Source organism: Pistacia vera, unplaced genomic scaffold (assembly GCF_008641045.1).
Source record: "Pistacia vera cultivar Batoury unplaced genomic scaffold, PisVer_v2 Contig357, whole genome shotgun sequence".
NCBI lineage: Eukaryota > Viridiplantae > Streptophyta > Magnoliopsida > Sapindales > Anacardiaceae > Pistacia > Pistacia vera.
The window spans coordinates 383145-403253 of record NW_022196176.1 but is presented as its reverse complement, the minus strand read 5'-3'; the positions used below and the strand labels follow the sequence as shown (position 1 = coordinate 403253).

The following is a 20109-nucleotide window of genomic DNA, read 5'->3' as shown; positions in this document are numbered from 1 at the left end:
AAGTGAAACAAACATAATCATATGAGATATGGATATGGATACTCATTCAAAACAAACAATAAAAATGAATATTTATGTGTGCGAAAATTTTAATCGGGTGAGCATACAGATGACATTCTTCATATTCTTCCTCAGACATTTTCCAAACCAAAGACATTTTTTCACATTTTCCACAAGCATGAGATGCAAGGTCATTGTTGTTTCAATACACAAACTCAATAGTGCTCTAGTGGTCCATCTTTCTGCATTAGGATTTTCATCTATGACAGATAGTAAAATGGATTCTCTGCTATAATAGAATCAATAGGTACAGAAAAGCAAAGAACCTAACAGTTGCACTGTGAGTATTCAATGTTATTTTAGACCAAGAATAGATCACCAACCCATAATAGTTTTCATGATCTTGTTAGATCCTATACCATTGGTCATTTGTCACATAAAAAGGAACTTGATCGCCATCTATTTGGTTAAAATTTCTCTAAATCTTGGGGTAAGGTATTGAGGCTATCCTCATCACAAATTGGATGAAATATATGTTCCACAGGAAACATATTAGAACTTTACCCTTTTGAATAAAATGAGTAGAAACTTTGACATAACTGGAAGAAAATTTACAAGAAGGGTACTGATATAGATTGATCTCAATAGCACATATGTTTTTTGTCCTAAAACATGTATCTTTTGTCATAACTATATTTACAAAAACATATTAAGGTGAAACCTTATGTTTTTTAAAAGAAAGAAAAGTTTGTAAATTACTGTGCTATTCTAGTTAACATGTAACATGTAACCTCAGGAACAAACCTCATTTTTTAAGGAACATTTCTCTGAACTCATTATTTGACTTTGGCATCTCATCTTCCACTTCCTCAACTTTTGGATTTGTTGAGGGGACACCAAGTGGTCTGATGTTCCTTGACATTGCTAATGTGTTCCTCCCCTTCAGTTGCATGCTATCACTACATTTATTAGCAACACAGTGTGGTGCTCTAGACTCCTTGAAAGTCTGATTACTACTTTGCACTGCCATTTAACCCAAAGGAGTAAGAAAATAAAAGGTAGAAGTGAGGAAACACAAACATGCAAACGTCTATAGACTACATTGCACACAAACAAACACAGACAAGTAATACAAAGATAAAACATAATCCACTTAGCCTACCATGTTTCTAGAGGCCTCATGAACAGCAGAATCCTTTTCTTTTGGTTCGGATTTGATTTTGCAATGCTTATCTTTTCCCAAGAAAAATTTTTTTGTTCTTTCCTACAACTGCAGCAAAGGGCGCGTCATCGGCAAAATCCACATATGCGAGGCCCTTCAAAAATCGATCAGAGGATATTATAATTAGTATGTAATGGGTCCCATACAGATGCTCTACAGTTTAAAGGCAAGCTGGAATATGGGTAAATCTGTATGGGACTATGGTTGAGTCTCCAAGCATATCCCTTGCTAGCAAAATGAAAAAATATGTCTTAGACAATTAGACTCTTTATACCTAGAAAATTAAGCAATTTTACTTAAATTATGAAATTCAACATTCTGCAGGTTTATTTGAGAATACATAATTGTCTCTGGAAAGGAAATCATCTTAAAACCAAAACGTAAGAACTAAATGATTTATTGACTGCATGAAAGGAGGAAATCAAATTGAAGTTTCAGTGAGCATTTTTGAGAAATTTGATAACAGAGAATGGCATACAATTAGCAGTTTTATCTCCCTGAAGCATCAGCCATGCTGATCTCCCAGTCTCATTAAAATAGTTTCTTAGGGCTAATTTCTATGGTACAGTCCACATTATGCATACATATGTTGAGTTTAAAGGTCAGACAATGTTAATAATGATTGACTATGACTGATGTGCACATGGAAGGTCCAGTGGATAGCTTCCCCTTTATCATTTGAAGCCTAAAGCACAAAGAACATTGAGAAATAATGAATGAGAGAAAGAGAGTCATACCCTGAATTCCGATGAACTTGTCTGCAGAATTCGAACAGATTCAACCCCACCAACATCGCTAATGAATTTTTCAGATCTTCAGAAGTTGCCTAAAAAAAATTTAAAACCATCAGAATTATCTCTTTGTATTTGCATGTCCAGTGTTTAAAAGAATAAAAAGCAATCTCTCTTTGAAGTGGAGAGAATCTCTACTTGCCCTGAAGTTAAGGTTTGATAAAAATGCAATACACTCATCAGTGTGTACTTTGGCTCTTCAGTGGTGAGTCTTTGATGTGCTGATCATTTGGATGCTCTTCAAACTTGGGTTTCTACTTCGTTTCTTCAGCTAAGTTCTGTGCTCGCCCTTTTCTTTCCCATGCACTTTGTTTGGGTTTGGGAGTATTTTTCTGTACTTAGCTGAGACTGTTCGTCAGTCATGTTTGAATCTGTTTTACTCTTTCCACTAACACTTTCTTATGCGACTTCTCTTCTGATCTATTAGTTCAGGAAAAGATTTGCCTTCTGCTGTAACCTAAATAGTTGCAGCTCTTCCAAGCGGGGTGTAATTGAGAAAGGGAACAAAGACAAGCATCTTTACGCATTGAGTTAAATAGCAAGGATGATACATTCAATAAATATAAGCAGATGTATCATAATTTAGTAACATCTTTAACAATGTGTATGTAACAAATTGACTTAAAGCTTAATGATAGTTAATGTTCACAACCTACTTAAATTTAACCATCTCGTGCGCTGAACAGCCACAATCACAAACCATAGATATAACATTAAACATATACAGTTTTAAATAGTGTTTTATTTCAAAAACAAGGAATAAAGGAATTTTATAATGGTTTTATTAAAATAAGGTGAAATGATTTAAAAATGTTTTGCATATAATCCAAAGTTAGGTAAAATTAGAAAACAAGAAAAATATCATTTCTTAGTCTTTATATAGTTTTTAACTTCAAAAACAATTTTAATCCAGATATATTTTCAAATATTTTAAAAATTGAGATGAATTCAAATTTTTAATTGTAACTTAGTTTTTTGAAATTATTTTTGAATCACAAACCAAACTGGTCAAATCTCATAAAGAGATTTAAAATACAAAAATATTTTAAAAATTTAAAATTTATGATAGAACTTTAAAATTTTTAATTGTAACTTAGTTTTTCAAAATTATTTTTGAATTACAAACCAAACTGGCCTAAATCTCATATAGAGAGATTTAAACAAGAAATCAAGAGAAAACAAATCTGATAGTAACATCTACTGAAAACTAGTACAATGCATGCACAATAACAATAGAAAAATGGGCCCAAAGTTTCTTTCATTTCAATTCATATGTCTTTTATACACAAAGAGTACTGTTTACAAAAATTCATTTTAAAAGACAAAACAGGGGAACAGTGTAGCTATTGCTCCTCGCTTGCCGCGCCCCTCGACCGACATCAACACCTAGAACCGCATCCACAAAGGAAAATAAAGGGTGAGCACAAATAATGCCAGTAAGTAAAACCTCTAACTGTCTGCCCCCGTGTGTAACTCTTTAATTCTTCCTTTTTATATTCTGTTCTGTTTCTGTTTCTATAAATACCATGGCCATCTTACCGGAGGTACGGCCGGATGGGTTCACACAGCACCATCATACTCTCCATGACTATCGGGTGGAATTCACCCAGTACCAACCCGTTCTCAGTGACTAACGAGTGGGGATCACAAGCACTACTCGGTTGTCCTAACTATCGGGTGGAGAACACTTAGCACCTACCCGTTCTCATGACCTTTGGGTAACGATCACCAAGCATTAACCCGTCTCTAGTCACCGTCGGGTGATGATCACAAAACATCAACCCGCTTCTACTAAATGTTGGATGATGATCACAAAGCATCAACCCACTTTCTAACAACTAACTGGGTGGTGGTCACAAAGCATCCACCCGTTCCTACTACTCATCGGGTGACGATCACAAAGCATCGACCCATCTCTAAGGGCTATTCGGGTGGTGATCACAAAGCATCAACCGATTCCCATAACTGTCGGGTGATGAACAAAGCATAACCCATCTATTCTACTTCTAATTCACTCTATTCTAGCTTTTTCATTCTCTCTACCCTTAAAGTAGTGTACCCACAAGCTCTTACTCATAGGGCAATTGTATACACAAGTTCCTACACTTTCTTAGGTCACTTTTCAATGCACAATTAGTGCCTATGGATGGTTCATCTCTACCAATGCGCTTAGAAATGCCAACATGCAATGTTGCAAGAATTAAGGTTCATACTCACACTCAAACCCTATTAGGCATTTCATCAAACAACTCATGTGCACTATGAAACTCTACTACAGCAATGATTCTAAAACTTTTTCTAACCATCCAGAATGGGGAAAAACCCCTTCACAAAACCATAAAAACTGTCAAACAAAACACTTCCAAAAAGGGATCCATAACACCCCTTCAATCATCTCAAACTACCTTTCCAACCCAACAACTCATTTCTCTATTTGAAGATGAAGCATTCACAAGGCATAGAAACCTATTTCAACCTCTATACATGACATATACATGTACATCACATACATACATCATTTCTATCAAAAACCCTAATCAAGAAAACATAAATCTCAACTTGGGTTGGGTTTTACTTACCTTGTTATGGAGAGACTTCACCAAACTCTTCCTTTATGTTTTGCTTGACTTTTTCTCTACTCTTAACCAAAATAACAAAAACCCTCAAACTTCAATATAAACTAAAACTCACAAATCACACAACTTAAGTAGAAATCTTACCTTAGGAAGCTTAGGTTGCTTTCTACCCCAAATAATTCAAAAACCCCTTGGAATGCTTGATCAAAAGAAAAGAGAAGTTGAGAGGAGAAAGATGGAGAGTTGCGTTTTTGGAGAAGAAGAATGAGGTTTGCTAACTCTAATTCCTTTAATGAAATATATACACATCATTCCCATTTTGCCCTTACTCTTCTTGGGAATTCCATCCAATCTTGATTCATTACAAACTCACCCCATATAACATATTCTCCATGAAAAAATCCTTACAATAACTCCCCAATTTCCTGCTAATTAGGGTAGAATGGTCAAATTGCCCTTAGGGAAGAAAATATCTAAAACTTAACCAACATTTTAATCGGCCTGTCGCCGCGGTGAAGAAACTTCTGTCGTCGCGGCGAAACTGTCCAGAGAGTGTTCCCCGTGGTTTCAACACATCTTCGCCGCAGCGAAGATTATCCTTCACCCGGCGAAGCTTGGTACACTAAACTCTCTTTCAACCAATTTCAGGGCAAACATTCAACAACACTCAATCAAACAATTGCCAAAAACCAACTCAAATAAGAGCGAAAGAGGAAACAATAACAACGTACCTCATGCGGGGGTACATGTAACTTTTTCTTTTAATCTCTTAAAATAGATAAGACTTAGATAACTCTAATTGATCATATCTAATCTAGAATCCTACATCCCCCTCAAGCCGGTGAAGAGAATTTATCATTCCCAGTGGAAACTAGATTAACAAACAACTGTCTAGGCAGTCCTTTTGTAAGAATATATGGTTGTTGCTTGTAGGCAAGTAGGTAACAACAACAACTTATCTTCTATCTTCTCCTTGATGAAATGTCTATCTATTTCAACGTGCTTAGTCTGTCATGAGCATTGGATTGTGGTGCTATCCTAATCGTAACTTTGTGTCACAGTACAACCTCATAGCTCCGCAACTTGATTTCAAGCTTTCCCGAGATACTTCTTAGCCATATTAGTTCACAAATCCCATGAGCCATAGCACGAAACTTAGCCTAACACTACTTCTAGCTACCACGTTTGCTTCTTACTTCTCTAGGCTACTAATTTCCACACAAAAAGTGCAATAACCTAAGGTCGATCTTTATCATCCACATAACCCGCCCAGTCCGCATCCGTGAATGCTTCTACTTTTCCTCATTCTTTTTACCAAAAAACAACCCCTTCCCAAGGGTCATTTTAAGGTACCTTAGAATCCTAGTCAAAGCCTCAAAATGCTTCTCTTGTGGGTTATGCATATGTGACTCACTACGCTCACCGGAAAGGCTATGTCAGGTCTAGTATGAGATAGGTATATCAACTTCCCAACCAGCCTTGTACTACCTACTTACAACCAGAGCATACAACTCATTTTCTAAATTTCAGATTTGGTTCAATGGGAGTCTCAACGGCTTGAACCTAGCATACCTATCTCCTTAGTAAATCCAGCACATATTTCTTTGTGAAACTGAAATTCTTTTACTCCTAGCACACTCCATACCAAGAAAATACCTCAACTACCCCAAGTCTTTCAATTCAAAATCCCAAGCAAGAACCTTTAATAGCTCCATTTCTTCAAAACTATCTCTAGTAATAATAATATCATCTACATAAACAATTAGAATAATAATCTTACCTATAGAGGTTTTAAGGATAATGTATGATCAGTTGCCCAGAGTAAAACCATACCTCTTAACAACCTTTGTGAATTTTTCAAACTAGGCCCTGGGAGACTGTTTTAGGCTATATAATGATTTCTTCAATTTGCACATTTTCCATCCTTTCCACATCCCTTCAAACCTTAATGGCATTTCCATGTATACTCTTTTGCAAGTTCACCATTCAAAAATGCATTTTCACATCTAGTTGTTGTAGAGGCCAGTCTAGATTTGTTGCAAGAGATGAGCACCTGATAGTGTTCAACAGCCACCAGAGCAAGGTCACCTCATAGTATCTCCATAGGTTTGCATAAATCCCCTACCGCCACACTTGCCTTATACCTTTCAACTGTTCCATCTACCTAATACTTAATAGTAAACCACCACTGCAGCTCATAGTGTGTTTCCTTTCAAGTAAACTCAAGCTCCAAGTCTTGTTGTTTCTCAAGAGCCTCCATCTCTCTATCATAGTCTTCCTCCACTTCATCCCCTAAGACTCATGTACCGGTGCTGGAACCTTTAAAGCTGAGGATTAGTGGTGAATCCCAAAATCAACTGCCAACTTAGATTGCCACATAGTTAGCAATATGATGAAAAAGTACAGGATCTAACACCCTTCCTGTGCAATAGGTAAATGTATCTCATCCAAATTTAGACTCATCAGAAGATAGTTCTTCCTTACCTTGTGAATGTGAATCATGGTTTCTTCCAGTGGGGATGATGCTCATGCGATATTAGATTTCCTTCCACTTTGAAGTCAGTTCTTCGAGAACAACATTGCAGACCCAACTGATTTAATCTCTCAGACCTTCCCTAGTTCCTATCTTTCTAAGAGTTTGGTTTACGAGAGTGGGCAATATGTTAGAGTAGGACCTAAATTAGTAGGCTGACTACGAGACTGACTCCTCCCTATGGGACTAGGCTGACCTATGGAACCTAACCTACTAGGCTGACTAGGAGACTGACTATTCTTCTTTAGGACTAGGCTACCTATAAGAAACTAGGTGAATTTGAACTTTGACCTGGATTAGGAGACTACTGAGACTGACTACAGTGTGGTTGTAAGGGAACACTACTTCCCACGAATGACCTTAACAATCTCTCAAGTTCTCCTGAAGAGAAGTGGGAAACAATGGATGTGACTCAAAAAATGAACATCACTAGAGACATATAATTTTCTCTTTATAGGACAATAACACTAATAGTCTTTTTGTGTGAAGAATATCCAAGGAAGATAACTTTAATGGCCCTAGAGTATGGCTTTCCTCTATTAGGAGACATAACATGTACAAAAGCAGTACATCCAAACACTTTTAAGGGTAAAGTATTAGGATCTACAACTAGGAAAGATCTTTAGCAAAGTCTCAAGAGGTGTATGAAAATCCATAATTCTAGTAGGTAATTTGCTTATCAATATGCAGCTGTTAAAATCGCATGACTCCAAATACTTAGGTACATTCATGGTAACATTAAGACTTTGGCTACCTATAATAGGTGTATTTCTTTATTCTTTCTTTTAGGTATCCATTTTGTTGAGGGGTATAACACAAGAGCTTTGATGTACAATTCGTGATGTAAAAGGTAGTTTCCTAGGATAGAGTGAAAATATTCCTTATCATTATCAGTCCATAAAACTAGATTTTTCTCGAAAACTAAGTTTCAACCATTGAATGAAAGTTTTTGAACAATTGACCTGCTTCAACTTGTTTTTTCATCAAGTATACCCAACATACTCTAGTGTGATCATGAATAAACGTAATGAACACATTAGACCCTACAATATTTGTAACTCTAGATAGCCCCAAATATCACTATGAATTATAAAAAAGCCTAGAACTCTTATATTTAGAGCTAGATAAATAAACTTGGGTGTATTGGTGAGTTGACAAGTTTCACACTTAAAAGAAAATAAAATTATTTCTGAAACAATGGGTACAATTGTAAATAAAGAAGCTAGGGTGTCCTAGTCACTTTATCAGCAATTGTGTTTTAAAAAACTAGTCCATACCTATGGTTTAATGTGATTGCTCACATATGCCATAATCATCAGAGTATTAGTAACTCCAAAGTTAAAGTAAAAAAATAAACGTCATGGATTTTCAACTAGCATGACCCCTAGAGTTGTCTAATCATTTACATAGTATTTGGAAAAATTATTCAAAAGACTATTAAACAGTGTGATTCTGGTGCCTGAGTGGCAGGTTGACCTATTGCAAGGCTACTCTCTAAAATATTCTCAACTGCAGAGCATGATTTATATTAAGAGTTCAAAGATCTCCATAAATTGCCCTATATGAAAAAACATTTAACAACCTTGACTAAGCCATTTGTTTGGTTTAAAGTTCCATCAGTTGCAAAAGAGATAAAGAAAGAAATGTTTGCATTGCAGATGACAAATATCAATTGATAAATAAAGTTGCATCGTATACTACTAAAAGCAACAATTTTCAAAAAAAAAAAAAAAAAAAAAGGAAAAAACCAGTTTTGAAACATTCAAATTCAAATTCTGTCCATAAATTAATCTAGTAATTGAAAGCAAGTAATGTAAAAGAATTATAACTCTGAAGCTGTCCCACTAAATCTTTTACTGTAGCATCTCTTGTAGATGGACCTATCTTCATTTAAATGTCCCAGTTCAATTTCCATAGCTATATAACCTTGCCAGGCTTCCAACATTGACCTGCTGCATAGACAAAAAGCAAGTTATACCGAAAAAATACAAAGATGAATCATAAATCAATCATATTGAACTATAAAGGATAAGAAAGAGAAAAGGATGAATGGCCCACACCAGATCTTAACTGGGCTCTCCCAAACACTTAGAGCTGCAGCCAAATTTAGCTCCAAACGAGCCCAATAAGCATACAAATGTAGCAAACCATCTGTATTCTTCATCTGCTGAGATAAGTAATCTGATGCACACTAAAAGGAGGAAATTGCACAGTTAAGTATTCAAGTATATATAATACATCCAATCATACAGAGCCTGCAATTTCTATGGTACACTAAAGAGACATCAGGCTAATTGTTTATAAACACAAATATTGAAGACAACCATTATACAAAAACGATGTACCAGTTGAATATGACATGAAAATTTTATAAATTCACATATCCATAAAGATATCTGCTGTGCATGCACCTCCAATGCTGAATGAGAAATTTTTTAGCAAAGGACACTATTCCATGACAAAACAATTAACAAAGGTAGCAATCTATCAATTAGCAAAAGCCATCTTGGAGTACCGAGAGTTATGCACTGTAATTTCTACATAAAGTGGTCATAATGGTACTATAACAGCACACTAAATGAAGTAAATTAATAGACTTTTCTTCAGAGTCTAAGGGTAGAAGCACTTGATACACATTCGTTAGAGATCTATGCCTGGACCCTGAAAAAGTAGACTAGCTACAAGGTCCACATTTTCATCATCCAAAATTCACCGTGAATAGAGCATCTACAAATGTCTTAAGAAGCTTCAAGTTCTTGACATTGAGAAAAAATAATTTTAACAAGGAAAAATGAACAGTATACATATGCGAACCTAAAAGGTTTCCCTTATCAATGGAAAATTTAGTTCATCCTTTTCTGCTCCAGGCAAAAGGATTCTTCGTCTCAAACCATCCACCCGAGTGAGGAATAAGTTTAGGTACTAAAACAAAGAGGGCCCAATTAACAAATATATTTAACGCATAAAATGTAGATGAAACAATAACAAGTTACAAAGAGCAATAAGTCAAGCTTGCAAATTAGAGAAAATAATATCTTTACCTCCTCAAAGACCTGAATATGATATGAAAATCTTTTTAAACAACAAGACTAAACCTTTATATTTGTAAAAGGAGCAGAATGAAATTCCAACACTAAAGTTTGTGAAACTTCATTGCTCTTAAGCTACTTATAACAATCTCTCATAATTCGCAACAGATGAAGGGTAACAACTGAAACTTACAGTAGATATCTCTTTATCAGGCGCACGACAATGTTCCAAAGCGAGTAAAGATCTAACCCAAAGATAACCAACCCAAGGACAATTTTTCCTAGCCCTGGAATGAACATCTCGCACAATATTTCCTACTTGAAGGGAAAAAGAGATGATTAATTGCTAAAATTACAAATATCTAAACATAAAGAATTGAAAAGAGAAAATATGAGTGAAACCTTCAAGGTTTTATCCAAATAGCGAGTATAATCAAGCTAGAGATCACTTGCCCTACAGTTAAAGACAAGCTGGAATATTGGTAAATCTGTATGTGACTATGGTTGAGTCTCGTAAGCATATCACTTGCTATCAAAATGAAAAAAAATATGCTCTTAGACAGTTAGACTCTTTATGCTTTAGAAAATTCAGTAATTTTACCATAATTATGGAATTCAACCCTTTTGCAGGTTTATTTAAGACTGCATAATCGTCTCTGGAAAGGACATTCATCTTAAAACCAAAAGCGTAAGAACTAAATGATTTATTGACTGCATGAAAGGAATAAATCAAATTGAAGTTTCAGTGAGCACCCTTGAGAAATTTGATCAAAGAGAATATACTGCATTTAGCAGTTTTAATCTTCCTAAAGCATCAGCCATGCTGATCTCCCAGTCTCATTAAAATTAGTTTCTTAGAGCTAATTTCTATGGTACAGTCCACATTATGCATACATATATTGAAGTTTAAAGGTCAGGCAATGTTAAATAAGGATTTGACTTTAAGACTGATGTGCACATGGAAGGTCCAGTGGATAGCTTCTTTTGCTTCATTTGAAGCATAAAGCACAAAGAACATTGACAAATAATGAATGAGAGAAACAGAGTCATACCCTTGACTTTCTGGTGAACTTGTCCTTCAGAATTCGAACAGATTCAACCCCACCAACATCACTAAAGAATTTTTTCAGATCTTCTGAAGTTGCTTGAAAAAATTTAAAACCATTAGAATTATCTCTCTGTATTTGCCTATCCAGCATTAAAAAAGAATAAAAAGCAATCTCTCTCTGCAGTGCGGGAGAATCTCTACTTGCCCTGAAGTTAAGGTTTGATAAAAATGTAGTACACTTGCCAGTGTATCCTCTGGCTTTTCCAGTGGTGGAGTCTTTGATGTGCTAGTCATTTGGATGCTCTTCAAACTTGGGTTTTGCTTCTACTTCGTTTTCTTCAGCTAAGTTTTGTGCTCGTCCCTTTCCTTTCCCATGCACTTTGTTTGGGTTTTGGGCAGTATTTTTCTGCCGCTTAGCTAGAGATTGTTCGTTAGTCATGTTCAAATATGTTTTTCTCTTTCCATTAACACAATTCTTATGTGACTTCTCTTTGTGATCTATTAGTTCAGGAACAGATTTGGCTTCCTGCTATAACCTAAATAATTGCAGCTCTTCCAAGCGGGGTGTAACCTCAGAAAGGGAACAAAGACAAGCATCTTTACGCATTGAGTTAAAATAGCAAGGCTTGTATACATTCACTAAATACTAAGCCGATGAATCATAATTCAGTGACAACTTTAACATTGTTTCGTAACAACTTGACTTAAAAGCTTAAATTGATAGTTAAGCATCCATTTTAACACATTCTCGTGCGTTGAACACCCACAATCACAACCATAAACATAACATAAATACAAATACAAATACAAATACAAATACAAATACAAATTTATAATCCAAATAAGAGCCTATTTGATATAAATTTTAAATAGTGTTTTATTTTCAAAAACAAGGAATATAAGGAATTTTATGAAAATACATTTTTATTAAAATAAGTTGAAATGTTTTCAAAACAATGTTATTGCATATAATCCTAAAAATTAGTGGAAAATTAGAAAACAAGAAAAATATCATTTCTCAGTCTTTATATAGTTTTTAACTTCAAAAACAATTTTTAAATACCAAATATATTTTCAAATATTTAAAATAATAAGATAAAACTTTTAAAAATTTTAATTGTAACTTAGTTTTCAAAATTATTTTTTAATCACAAACCAAACTGGCCCAAATCTCATAAAGAGATTTAAAAAAAATATATATTTTCAAATATTTAAAATACAGAGATAAAACTTAAAATTTTTAATTGTAACTTGGTTTTTCAAAATTGTTTTTGAATCACAAACCAAACTGGCCCAAATCTTATAGAGAGATTTAAACACAAGACTCTGTGGACCACCTTGCTACAATACTCTATTAAGTTATCACTTAAACTAAAAATTTAAACAGATAGGCAATGATCCACTAGTAGTATTTAAGCTTTGACAAGAGAGAAGCAAAGAGTTCATAATATGTACATAGGCACATAAACACAACCCATTTACAAGCACATCATTTAAGGTCATCAAAGACAACTGCTAATGTGGCACATTTTAGTCAAACACATATGGTTACTAGATAAGGCGGACATCGCAACTAGCTAAAATATCATTAGTTAAACACTTCAATTGTTTTTAAATAAATCTATACATACTAATTCTCAATAGCAATGCAAATGCATCATACACATTAGACTGAAAAAAGAAATATGTGATTAATTGGCACTTAAAGCAAATAAATTAAAACTACAGCAAGAATGTGTACCTTCTGTGCAGCGTGGTCAAAATCTTCAAGTGTCCTGTATTCCCTCTCAAAACGCAACCAGTTGTGGCATATGTCCTGAATAACTCTGTTTTTTCAGGAAAAGAATATATCAACAAATCCAAAAGGCAGTACATAACAATTGAAGAAAGTCACCCTGGAGTTGTGGACCCAAAAAATATTTTCAATATCATAAAATCAAGAAGCAAGAATTGTCAGTAACTTTAGATGATGTAGTGAGATCATCAATGAGATCATATAATATGAATGGGAGCGGGAGTAGGAGTACAAAGTCGGGAAACAATCCGATTAAATATAGTAAGGTCAATCAAGATTAGATGAAAATAACAAGGTTAACTTTATCAAACTAAACCCTGAATTGATCACAGAAAAGAGAGAACTTAGATGACTTTATGATAGGTCATATAAATTATTTACATCAATAAGTTTTATTTAACCTATAGCATATTTTGACATGAAACTCGGAAAGTAAAGCTTGAATTAAGAAACTTTTCTTCAAACATATTGCAAAAAATAAGCCAAGTGGAAAAAGATATCAGCCTATTGTGTTTCAAAAACTACTCTGCTACCTATGGTTTAAATGTGATTGCTTCATTTATGCCACAATTTCATCAGAGTTTCAGTAACTCTAAAGTTTGAAGTTAAAAAAGTAAACGTCATGGATTTTCAAGTAGCATGATCCCCAGAGATACTGTCACATATCATTTACATATGATTTGGAAAAATTATTCAAAATGACATATTAAACTATTGTGATTCTGGTGCCTGAGTAACATGTTGACCTATTGCAAGGCTACTCTCTAAAAAAATTCTCAGCTTTAGAGCATGATTCTATGTTAAGAGTTCAAAAGATCTCCATAAATTGCCCTCCTTGATAAACAACATTTAAACAACCTTGACTTAAGCCATTTGTCTGATTTCAACTTCCATCAGCAAGAAAAAGAGAATAAAGATAGAAATATTTGCATTGCAGATGACAAATATCAATTGATTAAATAAAGTTGCATTGTATACTACTAAAACCAACAATTTTCCAAAAAAAAAAATGAGAAGGAAGGAGGAAAAAACAAGTTTAAAAACTTTCAAATTCAAATCCTATCCATAAATCAATCTAGAATAATTGAAAGCAAGTAATGTAAAAGAATTATACCTCTGAAGCTGTCCCACTAAATCTTTACTGTAGCATCTCCTGTAGATAGACCTAGCTTTATTTAAATGTCCCAGTTCAATTTCCATAGCTATATAACCTTGCCAGGCTTCCAACATTGACCCGCTGCATAGACAAAAAACAAGTAATATGGAAAAAATACAAAGATGAATCATAAATCAATCATATTGAACTATAAAGGATAAGAAAGAGAAAAAGATGAATGGGCCAAACCAGATCTTAACCAGGCTCTCCCAAAAGCCCTGAGCTGTAGCTTGATCTTTTCCCAAATTTAGCTCCAAATGAGCCCAATAAGCGTACAAATGCAGCAAACCATCTGTATTCTTCATCTGTTGAGATAAGTAATCAAACGCCCGCTGAATGCAAGAAACTTCATAGTTAAGTATTCAAGTATATATAATACATCCAATCATACAAGGCCTGCAATTCCAATGGTACACTGAAGAGACATCAGGCTAATTGTTTATAAAGACAAATATTGAAAACAACCATTATACAACAACACTGTACCAGTTGAATATGACATGCAAATTTTATAAATTCACAGATCCATAAAGATATCTTCCGTGCATGCAACTCCAATGCTAAATGAGAAATTTTTTAGCAAAGGACACTATTCCATGACAAAACAATTAACAAAGCTAACAATCTAGCAATTAGCAAAAGCCATCTTGGAGTATCAAGAGTTATGCACTGTAACTTCTACATAAAGTGGTCATAATGGTACTATAACAGCACACTAAATGAAGTAAATTAAAAGACTTTTCTTCAGAGTCTAAGAGTAGAAGCACTTGATACACATTTGTAAGAGATCTATTCTTGGACCCTGAAAAAGTAGACTAGCTACAAGGTCCACATTTTCTTCATCTAAAATTCACCATGAATAGAGCATCTACAAATGTCTTTGAGAAGCTTCAAGTTCTTGACATCGAGTAAAAACAATTTTAACAAGGAATAATGAACAGTATACATATGCGAACCTGAAACAGTTCCCTTATCAATTAAAAATTTAGTGCATCCTCTTTTGCTCGAGGCAAAAGGATTCTTTGTCTCAAACCATCCGCTCAAGTGAGGAATAAGTTTAGGTACTTAAACAAAGAGGATCCAATTAACAAAATCTTTAATGCATAAAACGTAGATGAAACAATAACAAGTTACAAAGAGTAGTAAGTCAAGCCTGCAAATTAGAGAAAAGATATCTTTACCTCCTCAATGGTCGAAACAGTGTATAGAAGGGACTTCTCAAAGACTTGAATATGATATAAAAATCTTTTTAAACAAGAGTAAACCTCCATATTTGTAAAAGGAGCAGAATGAAATTCCAACACTAAAGTTTGTGAAACTTCATTACTCTTAAGCTACTTATAACAATCTCTCATAATTCTCGACAGATGAAGGGTAACAACTGAAACTTACAGTAGATATCTCTTTCTCAAGTGCACGGCAATGTTCCAAAGCAAGCAAAGATCGAACCCAAAGATCACCAACCCAAGGACAATTTTTCCTAGCCCTGGAATGAACATCCCGCACAATATTTCCTACCTGAAGGAAAAAGAGATGATTCATTGCTAAAATTACAAATACCTAGAACATAAAGAATTGAGAAAATATGAGTGAAACCTTCATGGTTTTATCCAAATAGCGAGTATAACCAAGCCAGATATCACTTGATACTGGAAACTCGGTAATAGCACGTTCATAGAGAAGTTGAACACGAGTTGGATCTCCAGAAGACTGTTCAAACTTCAAGTAGATTCTGCAAAAATTTCAAATTAAAATAATAGTATTAACACTTTAACGAAGGAAACAAAAAAAGGTAACCTATTACCACATTACAAGTTCTTATACAATCGCCCACCCTTAGGAAAAGAAGAAGAAGAAGAGAAGATCTAAAGTTAACATAAATTGATTACTTGTATTAGAAGCAAGAAAGACCATAAGAAATTGAAATTATAATGAAATTTCAATAGCAACTTTGTTGATAAACAACTTGACATAAAAACTTAAGCTTGAAAAGGTACGGGCACAACAATGATATTTAGCTTTGTAACAAGCAACTTCACATGTTACATAAACCAAGCCCAAATTCAGACAGAAAGATGAACCCAAATATAGCAGGATGTAATAGATAGGAGACTCAAATCATGACCTTTACACTTTAATATCATATCAAGTTACCATTTAACCTAAATTCTTAAGGTATCACATAAGAACCTAGCACTATCATTTAGCTGTCTAAAACAATATCTGATAGTAAATGCCATATACCATGAGTTGTTGAAACTTTTCGGAGTTAGATATATCCTGCCTTGCAATATGTTCTTCAAAATTAGCTCTAGCATTATACATCTCCAATGCCTTTTGGTACGCTGAGGCAACAGTAGAAGGAATCCCATCTAAATCAACTGATTCAATATCTAGAGTAGTCCCCAGTTCCACCTCCCAAGACTTGTAGGCAAGAAGGATTTATCTTAAGTTAGCAAGGGGAACAAACAACTGACGGTGAAATATACTTCGGATGCGCTGAACCTGTTTTTCTTTTTCCTGCAAAAGAGCAGTAATTTTCCAAATGTAAATTTTGAAATCAGACACTCTTTCTTGGTACATAGCACTTCATAGGGAAATGAAAGAACAAAATTTATGAACTATACATAGATGACAAAAAGAAGAAAAAAAAGTTTCTAAAATAAATAGGGCATGCAACTTGGGCCATGGTTCTAGGAAATATAAAGGAAGACCCACAAAAGCATTATTAACCATAATACCAAACCAGTAGGATGGAATATGACTTTACATAATCAAGTAAATTGATTAATAGAATGCATCCCCTTCAAGCACATTTTCTAAAAAGTTTCTAATATATATATTATAAATTCTCACCTTAATGCTGATCTCATCTATGGTGTGGAGAATGGCTTGCTCAAATTCCCTGTATGCTTCCCATATTTTACTGCCTTCAGCAACATGCAGACCAGCAGCAGTTATAGCACACTCGAAGAGATTTCTTGCCTTCGTAATACCATCAAGTGAAAATTCACATACAGATGGATCATAGTATTGCATAAATGTCAGCAGTCACACCAAAGTGAGACAGATTGCATCAGAACAAGTTCTAGTCATTCAATTTTATAGAATTACTTAGATAAAGGATCTCTAAAGAACGAAATTAATGTTTTTATTCCCTGATTCCGCATATATGCAAAATCTGATTGAAAGTAGCAAGAACTTAATATTCCACAAAAAGTAGGGAAAAATATGACAACATGCAATTAAAACTTCCAAAATGTATTGCCACTTAAAAAAATAGATTTATGTTAGAAACCCAGAACTTCAATCACTCAATACAGATAAACATTTCAATGAACAAAGGATTTCTTAATAATACTGATATCTTCTATATTGATTTGACTTTGAAAATGGAAATACAAACTTCTCATGGAAAAGTGTAAAGAGATGACGAAAAAGAAATATATGATAGCCTAGCAAATCGAGGAGCTACAGAGCTCCCAACAATTCCCACTAAAACATATTATGCCCTATTTCCTTTCATCTGCACAAGTTTATACTAACTAATCACAATATTCTCGCCACTATCTCCACGTGCTTAAGCTAACAAACTCTCACAGCCTAACCACTAATTACCCCTTTTATCCCTTCTCCTATATGGTATTGGTGGTGCTCTATCAATTTCCACTCCCCAAAAGTTTGAAAAAATTTTATCCTATTGCCCAATTTGGTAGAAAAATTTGATGATGCATCAAAAACGAACCATGTGTCTTTAAACACCATCACAAATGTAAGAATATTGATATCCATTCTAAATTGCAAGGCCTACATTCATCTCTACCATACAAATGAAACTAATGAGCCATTTTGTTATTAATAATTACTTATTCGAAAAATTCAGCCATTCAAAGGTCATAGATCCGGCAAGCTGAATTTTTTAATCAGAAAATTATTTTTAGGAAAATAACTAAAAATACCACAAGTGAGAATTCTTAAAATCACTATGTTTTAATCCATAAATCAATGCATAAAGTAATTCAAAATCCATAATGATAACAAAAACCTACCAGATAATCAGAAACTCCTCTTTCATAAATCTTCTCAATCCCCAGAAATGCCTCAGGTCTACAAAGTTGAAGCAGAGAATCAGCAAGAAACTACCTTCAACTAGACAGAGCGATAAAATCTTAAAGTATACCCAAAGCTTTAGTATCAGTCATGAGAACAAGAAAAGATCAAAATCTTAAAAATTTAGCTTACCACCTTTTTTTTTTCTCTCATTTTTTTTTTTTTTTTCCTTTGGGGGTAACTGTCATCAGGAGGTACACTTACTGATTTTCAACATTGAGCTTCATGTTTTGGAGAAATTAATATACTTATACTAAGAGAAATGAGTTTTGCAAGAGGGCACACAGGTTGTCCATAAAAGCAATGACAAGAAGGAACTCAAAATCTATAAACAAACAAAATATCAGACAGTCACAAATTATCAAAAACTAACCTCCCAAGTCAACCATCACTGCTTCCTAGTTGCAACATACAAAAAAAAAAAAAGGAAGAAAGATCAAAACTTCATTTCTTTTACTCAATTAAGCCGACATTTGAGCTAAGGTTCAATAGATAGAAGTCACATAAACTTGAATTCAACATTGTTTTCACCATTTAAACCGCAAAAGATAATCACTTCCTCCTTTCAAATGAATCCATTTAATTTTTCTCTTTATGCTTTCTCTCGTTAACCATAAACCCTAAGCGATCAAAATTTGATCATGAAACCAATAACAAGAACACAAAATGCAAAAACTAAAACATACCCAGTTGAAATAAAAGCTTCATCTCGAGCCCACTCTTGCCACATAACAGGAGTCAATGGAAAAAAAATCCCATTCATAGCTTCTCTTGCTTGTCTCAACTTCTCAATCTCACCCATCTTCCTCAAAACCCTTATGAACTAAAAACACCAACAAAAACAATAAACAAGCAAAACAATGTTATTACTAAAAACAAAAATCCAAGCACTGGGTATTGAAATTCATATTCAAATTGATATAAAAACATACTTTAACATGGACTTCATAGTTGGAGGGCTTATTGGCGAGCTAGGACTCAATAATTTTTGCTGTGCTTCATCTTTATCTTCTGAGTCTGAGTCACTTGACTCTCTCGAGTCTAGAGAGTTGGGCTCTGTTGCTTCTATGTTTTCGTTAGTATCTGCCATAGCCGTGTCTGTGTCTTCTTCTTCTCGGGTTTTTGGCACTAAGGTTTGATCTTTCTGGTTCCATTCTTCTGCTTTGTTTACTCTGTGTTTCTCTCAAGTGTACTGAAGAGTTGGGTTTATTGCACTGCTAACCAAAGGTTTTTCGTAAAAACTATATATATATTAAAACCTCTCTACCATTATAAAAAATTATATTCCTATTTTAGGATGATGATAAATAAAAATAAACTTCACATCATAATAAGTTATAATTTTTCTAATTCCCGTCTTAAGAAAAGTTGCCTCCACATAGTAATAACTATCTATATATTGTAAAAAAAAAAAAAAATATGTTATGTTACATCAAAAATTTAAGATGAAATAAAATATTTATTTAAAATTTTTTGGGACAATGATTTATGTTTTAGAGTTGATATCATCTTTTAACTTACGGGTACATTACTCACTAGCATGGACATCTTCTTGTTGAAGCCAAAATATTTCTAACGTCTCAAGTATGTTTAGAGCTTCTTGGCACGAAATTTTTTGTATCTCCATACTATCATACTCATGATTATTTCCTTTCTATTCTTGTCTAATTGTAGCAATGATTTCTTCTTCAAATAAGACATGAATGACTTATTCATTTAGATGATTGAGAAAGATATTAATATCCATTCGATTAGTGTTGTGAAGTTATCGAATATAATCACTCAATTCTACTATGACTCTTTGATTCTCCTCCTCCGCTTAATTTGTAACTTGCAATTCATCGACATC

At 34.1% G+C, this 20109-nt stretch overlaps 1 pseudogene; it reads right to left on the bottom strand.

The window, feature by feature from the left end:
* Window positions 1-805: 805 nt before the first annotated feature.
* Window positions 806-19372, bottom strand: LOC116139653 (annotated as a pseudogene).
* Window positions 19373-20109: the final 737 nt, after the last annotated feature.